The sequence below is a fragment of the Colletes latitarsis genome, unplaced genomic scaffold (assembly GCF_051014445.1).
Source record: "Colletes latitarsis isolate SP2378_abdomen unplaced genomic scaffold, iyColLati1 scaffold0013, whole genome shotgun sequence".
Lineage (NCBI taxonomy): Eukaryota > Metazoa > Arthropoda > Insecta > Hymenoptera > Colletidae > Colletes > Colletes latitarsis.
In genome coordinates, this window is record NW_027488368.1 from 3,546,874 (window position 1) to 3,557,369 (window position 10,496).

The following is a 10,496-nucleotide window of genomic DNA, read 5'->3' on the forward strand; positions in this document are numbered from 1 at the left end:
TACCGATTAATATTTTATAGGATAACGCCGGTTATGTCTGGGTTAGGTCTTGTATTTGCCCTCATCTGGCTCGTACTTTCGCATTTTTCGCATACTTGTTGGCCAGATCCTGGGCTTTTCCTGGTTTGGATCACGTAGTAATGTGGTACCACACTGAAACAGTCAATGAATGCTGGTTTTGATATATATTTTAGAGGACAACACCGGTTAGGTCTGGGTTACGACTGGAATTTGTAATCATTTGCCGCATACTTTCGCATTTTTGGCATACTTGTTTGCCACATACTGGGTTCATTTCTGGCTCGGACCAAGTAGTAATCTGGGACCACACTCAAACAGTCAATTAAACCTGGTTGCGATAAATATTTTAGAGGGTAGCGGCGGTTATTTCTCGGTTAGGTCTGGGCTTTGCCCTCATCTGTCTCATACTTTCGCTTTTTTCGCATACTTGTTAGCCAGATGCTGGGATTTTTTCTGGTTTGGATCCCGTAATAATGACGTTCCACACCGAAGCTGTCAATTTAATCTGGTTTCGATTAATATTTTAGAGGATAACGCCGGTTATATCTCGGTTAGGTCTGGGATTTGCCCTCATCTGGCTCGTACCTTCGCATTTTGCGCATACTTGTTGGCCAGATCCTGGCCTATTCCTGGTTCGGACCACGTGGTAATGTGGTACCACACCGAAACAGTCAATTAAACCTGGTTGCGATTAGTATTTTAGAGGATAATGCTGTTTATGTCTGGGTTAGGTCTGGTATTTGTCCCCATTTGGTTTGTACTTCCGCATTATTCGCATACTTGTTGGCCAGATCCTGCGTCTTTTCTGGTGTGGATTTCGTAGTAATGCGGTACCACACAGAAACAGTCAATCAAACCTGGTTCCGATTTATATTTTAGTGGATAACGCCGGTTATGTCTGGGTTAGCTCTGGTATTTGCCCTCATCTGGCTCGTACTTTCGCATTTTACGCATACTTGTTGGCCAGATCCTGGCCTTTTTCTGGTTTGGATCACGTAGTAATGCGGTACCACACCGAAACAGTCAATTAAACCTGGTTGCGATTAATATTTTAGAGGATAACGCCGGTAACGTCTCGGTTAGGTCTGGGATTTGTCCTCATCTGGCTCGTACTTTCGCATTTTGCGCATACTTGTTGGCCAGATCCTGGGCTTTTTCTGGTTTGTATCACGTAGTAGTATGGTACCACACTGAAACAGTCAATGAATGCTGGTTTCGATATATATTTTGGAGGATAACACCGGTTAGGTCTGGGTTACGACTGGTATTTGTAATCATTTGCCGCATACTTTCGCATTTTTGGCATACTTGTTTGCCACATCCTGGGTTCATTTCTGGCTCGGACCACGTGGTAATGTGGTACCACACCGAAACAGTCAATTAAACCTGGTTGCGATTAGTATTTTAGAGGATAATGCTGTTTATGTCTGGGTTAGGTCTGGTATTTGCCCCCATTTGGTTCGTACTTCCGTATATTTCGCATACCTGTTGGCCAGATCCTGCGTTTTTTCTGGTGTGAATTTCGTAGTAATGCGGTACCACACGGAAACAGTCAATTAAACCTGGCTGCGATTAATATTTTAGAGGATAACGCCGGTTATGTCTCGGTTGTGTCTGGGATTTGCCCTCATCTGTCTCGTGCTTTCGTATTTTTCGCATACTTGTTGGTCAGATCCTGGGCTATTTCTGGTTTGTATCACGTAGTAGTGTGGTACCACACAGAAACAGTCAATCAAACCTGGTTCCGATTAATATTTTAGTGGATAACGCCGGTTATGTCTGGGTTAGCTCTGGTATTTGCCCTCATCTGGCGCGTACTTTCGCATTTTACGCATACTTGTTGGCCAGATCCTGGCCTTTTTCTGGTTTGGATCACGTAGTAATGCGGTACCACACCGAAACAGTCAATTAGACCTGGTTGCGATTATTATTTTAGAGGATAACGCCGGTAATGTCTCGGTTAGGTCTGGGATTTGCCCTCATCTGGCTCGTACTTTCGCATTTTGCGCATACTTGTTTGCCGGATCCTGGGCTTTTTCTGGTTTGTATCACGTAGTAGTATGGTGCCACACTGAAACAGTCAATAGAAGCTGGTTCCGGATAGTATTTTAGAGGATAACGAAGGTTACGTCTGGCTTAGTTCTGGTATTTGCAATCATCTGGCTCATACTTTCGCGGTTTTCGCATACTTGTTGGCCAGATCCTGGGTTTCTTCCGGTTTGGATTCCGTAGTAATGAGGTTCCACACCGAAACAGTCAATTAAACCAGGTTGCGATTGATATTTTAGAGGATAACGCCGGTTATGTCTGGGTTAGGTCTGGTATTTGCCCTCATCTGGCTCGTACTTTCGCATTTTTCGCATACCTGTTGGCCAGATCCTGGCCTTTTCCTGGTTTGGATGCCGTAGTAATGTGGTACCACAATGAAACAGCCAATGAATCCTGGTTTCGATATATATTTTAGGGGATAACACCGTTTAGGTCTGGGTTACGACTGGTATTTGTAATCATTTGCCACATACTTTCGCATTTTTGGCATACTTGTTTGCCACATCCTGGGATCATTTCTGGCTCGGACCACGTGGTATTGTGGTACCACACCGAAACAGTCAATTCAGCCTGGTTGCGATTAGTATTTTAGAGGATAATGCTGGTTATGTCTGGGTTAGGTCTGGTATTTGCCCTCATTTGGCTCGTACTTCCGTATTTTTCGCATACTTGTTGGCCAGATCCTGCGTTTTTTCTGGTGTGGATCTCGTAGTAATGCGGTACCACACCAAAACAGTCAATTAAACCTGGTTGCGATTAATATTTTAGAGGATAACGCCGTTTATGTCTCGGATAGGTCTGGTATTTACCATTATCTGGTTCGTACTTTCGCGATTTCTCATACTTGTAGGCCAGATCCTGGCCTTTTTCTGGTTTGGATCACGTAGTAATGCGGTGCAACACCGAAACTTTCAATTAAACCTGGTTGCGATTAATCTTTTAGAGGATAACGCCGTTTATGTCTCGGTTGTGTCTGGGATTTGCCCTCATCTGTCTCGTGCTTTCGTATTTTTCGCATACTTGTTGGCCAGATCCTGGCCTTTTTCTGGCTCGGACCTCGTAGTAATGTGGTACCACGCCGAAACAGTCAATTAATCCTGGCTGCGATTAGTACTTTAGAGGATAACGCTGGTTATGTCTGGGTTAGTTCTGGTATTTGTAATCATTTGCCGCATACTTTCGCATTTTTGGCATACTTGTTTGCCACATCCTGGGTTCATTTCTGGCTCGGACCAAGTAGTAATCTGGGACCACACTCAAACAGTCAATTAAACCTGGTTGCGATAAATATTTTAGAGGGTAGCGGCGGTTATTTCTCGGTTAGGTCTGGGCTTTGCCCTCATCTGTCTCATACTTTCGCTTTTTTCGCATACTTGTTAGCCAGATGCTGGGATTTTTTCTGGTTTGGATCCCGTAATAATGACGTTCCACACCGAAGCAGTCAATTTAACCTGGTTACGATTAATATTTTAGAGGATAACGCCGGTTATATCTCGGTTAGGTCTGGGATTTGCCCTCATCTGGCTCGTACCTTCGCATTTTGCACATACTTGTTGGCCAGATCCTGGCCTATTCCTGGCTCGGACCACGTGGTAATGTGGTACCACACCGAAACAGTCAATTAAACCTGGTTGCGATTAGTATTTTAGAGGATAATGCTGTTTATGTCTGGGTTAGGTCTGGTATTTGTCCCCATTTGGTTTGTACTTCCGCATTATTCGCATACTTGTTGGCCAGATCCTGCGTCTTTTCTGGTGTGGATTTCGTAGTAATGCGGTACCACACGGAAACAGACAATTAAACCTGGCTGCGATTAATATTTTAGAGGATAACGCCGGTTATGTCTCGGTTGTGTCTGGGATTTGCCCTCATCTGGCTCGTACTTTCGCATTTTTCGCTTACTTGTTGGCCAGATCCTGGCCTTTTCCTGGTTTGGATCACGTAGTAATGTGGTACCCCACTGAGACAGTCAATAAAAGCTGGTGCCGATCAGTATTTTAGAGGATAACGCTGGTTATGTCTCGGTTAGGTCTGGGATTTGCCCTCATCTAGCTCGTACTTTCGCATATTTCGCATACTTGTTGGCCAGATTCTGCGCTTTTTCAGGTTTGTATCACGTAGTAGCGTGGTACCACACTGAAACAGTCAATTAAAACTGGTTCCGATTAGTATCTTAGAGGATAACGCTGGTTATGTCTGGGATAGCTCTGGTATTTGCAATCATCTGGCTCATACTTTCGCGTTTTCCCAATACTTGTTGGCCAGATCCAGGGCTTTTTCTGGTTTGCATCCCGCCGTAATGTGGTTCCACACCGAAACAGTCAATTAAACCTGGTTGCGATTAATATTTTAGGGGATAACGCCGGTTATGTCTGGGTTAGGTATGGTATTTGCCCTGATCTTGCAAGTACTTCCGCATTTTTCGCATACTTGTTGGGCAGATACTGGCCTTTTTCTGGTTTGGATCACGTAGTAATTTGGTACCACACAGAAACAGTCAATCAAACCTGGTTCCGATTTATATTTTAGTGGATAACGCCGGTTATGTCTGGGTTAGTTCTGGTATTTGCAATCATCTGGCTCATACTTTCGCGGTTTTCGCATACTTGTTGGCCAGATCCTGGGTTTCTTCCGGTTTGGATCCCGTAGTAATGAGGTTCCACACCGAAACAGTCAATTAAACCAGGTTGCGATTGATATTTTAGAGGATAACGCCGGTTATGTCTGGGTTAGGTCTGGTATTTGCCCTCATCTGGCTCGTACTTTCGCATTTTTCGCATACCTGTTGGCCAGATCCTGGCCTTTTCCTGGTTTGGATGCCGTAGTAATGTGGTACCACAATGAAACAGCCAATGAATCCTGGTTTCGATATATATTTTAGGGGATAACACCGGTTAGGTCTGGGTTACGACTGGTATTTGTAATCATTTGCCACATACTTTCGCATTTTTGGCATACTTGTTTGCCACATCCTGGGTTCATTTCTGGCTCGGACCACGTGGTATTGTGGTACCACACCGAAACAGACAATTCAGCCTGGTTGCGATTAGTATTTTAGAGGATAATGCTGGTTATGTCTGGGTTAGGTCAGGTATTTGCCCTCATTTGGCTCGTACTTCCGTATTTTTCGCATACTTGTTGGCCAGATCCTGCGTTTTTTCTGGTGTGGATCTCGTAGTAATGCGGTACCACACCAAAACAGTCAATTAAACCTGGTTGCGATTAATATTTTAGAGGATAACGCCGGTTATGTCTCGGTTGTGTCTGGGATTTGCCCTCATCTGTCTCGTGCTTTCGTATTTTTCGCATACTTGTTGGCCAGATCCTGGCCTTTTTCTGGTTTGGATCACGTAGTAATGCGGTGCAACACCGAAACTTTCAATTAAACCTGGTTGCGATTAATCTTTTAGAGGGTAACGCCGTTTATGTCTCGGATAGGTCTGGTATTTACCATTATCTGGTTCGTACTTTCGCGATTTCTCATACTTGTAGGCCAGATCCTGGCCTTTTTCTGGTTTGGATCACGTAGTAATGCGGTGCAACACCGAAACTTTCAATTAAACCTGGTTGCGATTAATCTTTTAGAGGATAACGCCGTTTATGTCTCGGTTGTGTCTGGGATTTGCCCTCATCTGTCTCGTGCTTTCGTATTTTTCGCATACTTGTTGGCCAGATCCTGGCCTTTTTCTGGCTCGGACCTCCTAATCCTGGCTGCGATTAGTACTTTAGAGGATAACGCTGGTTATGTCTGGGTTAGTTCTGGTATTTCCAATCATCTGGCTCATACTTTCGTGTTTTTCGCATACTTCTTGGCCAGATCCAGGGTTTTTTCTGGTTTGGATCGCGTAGTAATGTGGTTCTACACCGAAACAGTCAATTAAACCTGGTTTCGATTAATATTTTAGAGGATAACGCCGGTTATGTCTCGGTTACGTCCGGGATTTGCCCTCAACTGGCTCATACTTTCGCGTTTTTCGCATACTTCTTGGCCAGATCCAGGGTTTTTTCTGGTTTGGATCTCGTAATAATGACGCTCCACACCGAAACAGTCAATTAAACCTGGTTCCGATTTATATTTTAGTGGATAACGCCGGTTATGTCTGTGTTAGGTCCGGTATTTGCCCACATCTGGCTCGTACTTTCGCACTTTTCGCATACTTGTTGGCCAGATCCTGGCCTTTTTGTGGTTTGTGTCACGTAGTAATGTGGTCCTACAGCGAAACAGTCAATTAAACCTGGTTGCGATTAATATTTTAGAGGATAACGCCGGTTATGTCTAGTTTAGGTCTGGTATTTGCCCTCATCTGGCTCGTACCTTCGCATTTTTCGCTTTCTTGTTGGCAAGATCCTGGGCTTTTTCTGGTTTGGATCACGTAGTAATGCGGTACCACACCGTAACAGTCAATTAAACCTGGTTGCGATTAATACTTTAGAGGATAACGCCGGTTATGTCTGGGTTAGGTCTGGTATTTGCCCTCATCTGGCTCGTACTTTCGCATTTTTCGCATACTTGTTGGCCAGATCCTGGCCTCATTCTGGCTTGGACCACGTAGTAATTTGGTACCACACTGAAACAGTCAATTAAACCTGGTTCCGATTTATATTTTAGTGGATAACGCCGGTTATGTCTGTGTTAGGTCTGGTATTTGCCCTCATCTGGCTCGTACTTTCGCATTTTTCGCATACTTGTTGGCCAGATCCTGGCCTTTTTCTAGTTTGGATCACGTAGTAATGTGGTACCACACTGAAACAGTCAATTAAACCTGGTTCCCATTAATATTTTAGAGGATAACGCTGGTTATGTCTGGGTTGGTTCAGGTATTTGCAATAATCTGGCTCATACTTTCGCAATTTTCGCGTACTTGTTGGCCAGATCTTTGGTTTTTTGTGGTTTGGATCCCGTCGTAATGTGGTTCCACACCAAAGCAGATAATTAAACCTGGTTGCGCTGAATATTTTGCAGGATAACGCTGGTTATGTTTGGGTTAGTTCTGGTATTTGCAATCATCTGGCTCGTACTTTCGCATTTTTCGCATACTAGTTGGCCAGATCCTGGGCTTTTTCTGGTCTGGATCACGTAGTAATGTGGTACCACACTGAAGCAGTCAATAAAAGCTGTTTCCGATTAGTATTTTAGAGGATAACGCCGGTTATGTATGGGTTAGTTCTGGCATTTGCAATCATCTGGCTCGTACTTTCGCATTTTTCGCATACTTGTTGGCCAGATACTGGCCTTTTTCTGGTTTGGATCACGTACTAATATGGTACTACACTGAAACAGTCAATAGAAGCTGGCTCCGAATACTATTTTAGAGGATAACGCTGGTTATGCCTGGGTTAGTTCTGGTATTTCCAATCATCTGGCTCATACATTCGCGTTTTTCGCATACTTCTTGGCCAGATCCAGGGTTTTTTCTGGTTTGGATCCCGTAATAATGACGCTCCACACCGAAACAGTCAATTAAACCTGGTTCCGATTTATATTTTAGTGGATAACGCCGGTTATGTCTGTGTTAGGTCCGGTATTTGCCCTCATCTGGCTCGTACTTTCGCACTTTTCGCATACTTGTTGGCCAGATCCTGGCCTTTTTGTGGTTTGTGTCACGTAGTAATGTGGTCCTACAGCGAAACAGTCAATTAAACCTGGTTGCGATTAATATTTTAGAGGATAACGCCGGTTATGTCTAGTTTAGGTCTGGTATTTGCCCTCATCTGGCTCGTACTTTCGCATTTTTCGCATACTTGTTGGCCAGATCCCGGCCCATTTCTGGTTTGGATCACGTACTAATGCGGTACCAGACCGAAACAGTCAATTAAACCTGGTTCCGATTATTATTTTAGAAGATAACGCTGGTTATGTCTGTGTTAGTTCTGGTATTTGCAATCATCTGGCTTGTACCTTCGCATTTTTCGCATACTTGTTGGCCAGATCCCGGCCCATTTCTGGTTTGGATCACGTACTAATGCGGTACCAGACCGAAACAGTCAATTAAACCTGGTTCCGATTATTATTTTAGAAGATAACGCCGGTTATGTCTGGGTTAGGTCTGGTATTTGCCCTCATCTGGCTCGTACTTTCGCATTTTTCGCATACTTGTTGGCCAGATCCTGGCCTCATTCTGGCTTGGACCACGTAGTAATTTGGTACCACACTGAAACAGTCAATTAAACCTGGTTCCGATTTATATTTTAGTGGATAACGCCGGTTGTGTCTGTGTTAGGTCTGGTATTTGCCCTCATCTGGCTCGTACTTTCGCATTTTTCGCATACTTGTTGGCCAGATCCTGGCCTTTTTCTAGTTTGGATCACGTAGTAATGTGGTACCACACTGAAACAGTCAATTAAACCTGGTTCCCATTAATATTTTAGAGGATAACGCTGGTTATGTCTGGGTTGGTTCAGGTATTTGCAATAATCTGGCTCATACTTTCGCAATTTTCGCGTACTTGTTGGCCAGATCTTTGGTTTTTTGTGGTTTGGATCCCGTCGTAATGTGGTTCCACACCGAAGCAGTCAATTAAACCTGGTTGCGCTGAATATTTTGGAGGATAACGCTGGTTATGTTTGGGTTAGTTCTGGTATTTGCAATCATCTGGCTCGTACTGTCGCATTTTTCGCATACTAGTTGGCCAGATCCTGGGCTTTTTCTGATCTGGATCACGTAGTAATGCGGTACCACACCGTAACAGTCAATTAAACCTGGTTCCGATTAATATTTTGGAGGATAACGCCGGTTATGTCTCGGTTAGGTCTGGGATTTGCCCTCATCTGGCTCGTACATTCGCATTTCTCGCCTACTTGTTGGCAAGATCCTGGGGTTTTTCTGGTTTGGATCACGTAGTAATGCGGTACCACACCGAAGCAGTCAATTAAACCTAGCTGCGATTAATACTTTAGAGGATAACGCCGGTTATGTCTCGGTTAGGTCTGGGATTTGCCCTCATCTGGCACGTACATTCGCATTTTTCGCATACTTGTTGGCCAGATCCTGGCCTCATTCTGGCTTGGACCACGTACTAATATGGTACCACACTGAAACAGTCAATTAAACCTGGTTCCCATTAATATTCTAGAGGATAAGGCTGGTTATGTCTGGGTTAGTTCTGGTATTTGCAATCATCTGGCTCATACCTTCGCAATTTTCAGGTACTTGTTGGCCAGATCTTGGGTTTTTTGTGGTTTGGATCCCGTCGTACTGTGGTTCCACAACGAGGCAGTCAATTAAACCTGGTTGCGATGAATATTTTGGAGGATAACGCTGGTTATGTTTGGGTTATTTCTGGTTTTTGCAATCATCTGGCTCGTACTTTCGCATTTTTCGCATACTTGTTGGCCAGATCCTGGGCTTTTCTGGTTTGGACCACGTAGTATTGTGGTACCACACTGAAACAGTCAATAAAAGCTGGATCCCATTAGTATTTTAGAGGATAACGCCGGTTATGTCTGGGTTAGTTCTGGTATTTGCAATCATCCGGCTCGTACCTTCGCTTTTTTCGCCTACTTGTTGGCCAGATCCTGGGCTTTTTCTGGTTTGGATCTCGTAGCAGTGCGGTACCACTCCGTAACAGTCAATTAAACCTGGTTCCGATTAATATTTTGGTGGATAACGCCGGTTATGTCTGGGTTAGGTCTGGTATTTACCATCATCTGGCTCGTACTTTCGCAGTTTTCGCATACTTGTTGGCCAGATCCTGGCCTTCTTCTGGTTTGGATCACGTGCTAATATGGTACTACACTGAAACTGTCAATAGAAGCTGGTTCCGAATACTATTTTAGAGGATAACGCTGGTTATGTCTGGGTTAGTTCTGGCATTTGCAACTATCTGGCTCATACTTTCGCGATTTCGCATACTTGATGTCCGGATCCTGGGGTTTTTCTGGTTTGGATCCCGTGGTAATGAGATACCACACAGAAACAGTCAATTAAACCTGGTTGCGATTACTATTTTGGAGGATAACGCTGGTTAGGCCTCGGTTAGGTCTGGGATTTGCCCTCATCTGGCTCGTACTTTCGCATTTTTCCATACTTGTTGGCCAGATCCTGGCCTTTTTCTGGCTTGGACCACGTAGTAATTTGGTACCACACTGAAACAGTCAATTAAACCTGGTTCCGATTAATATTTTAGAGGATAACGCCGGTAATGTCTGGGTTAGGTCTGGTATTTGCCCTCATCGGGCTCGTACTTTCGCATTTTTCGCCTAGTTGTTGGCAAGATCCTGGGGTTTTTCTGGTTTGGATCACGTAGTAATGCGGTACCACACCGAAGCTGTCAATTAAACCTAGCTGCGATTAATATTTTAGAGGATAACGCCGGTTATGTCTGGGTTAGGTCTGGTATTTGCCCTCTTCTGGCTCGTACTTTCGCATTTTTCGCATACTTGTTGGCCAGATCCTGGCCTCTTTCTGGCTCAGACCGCGTAGTAAT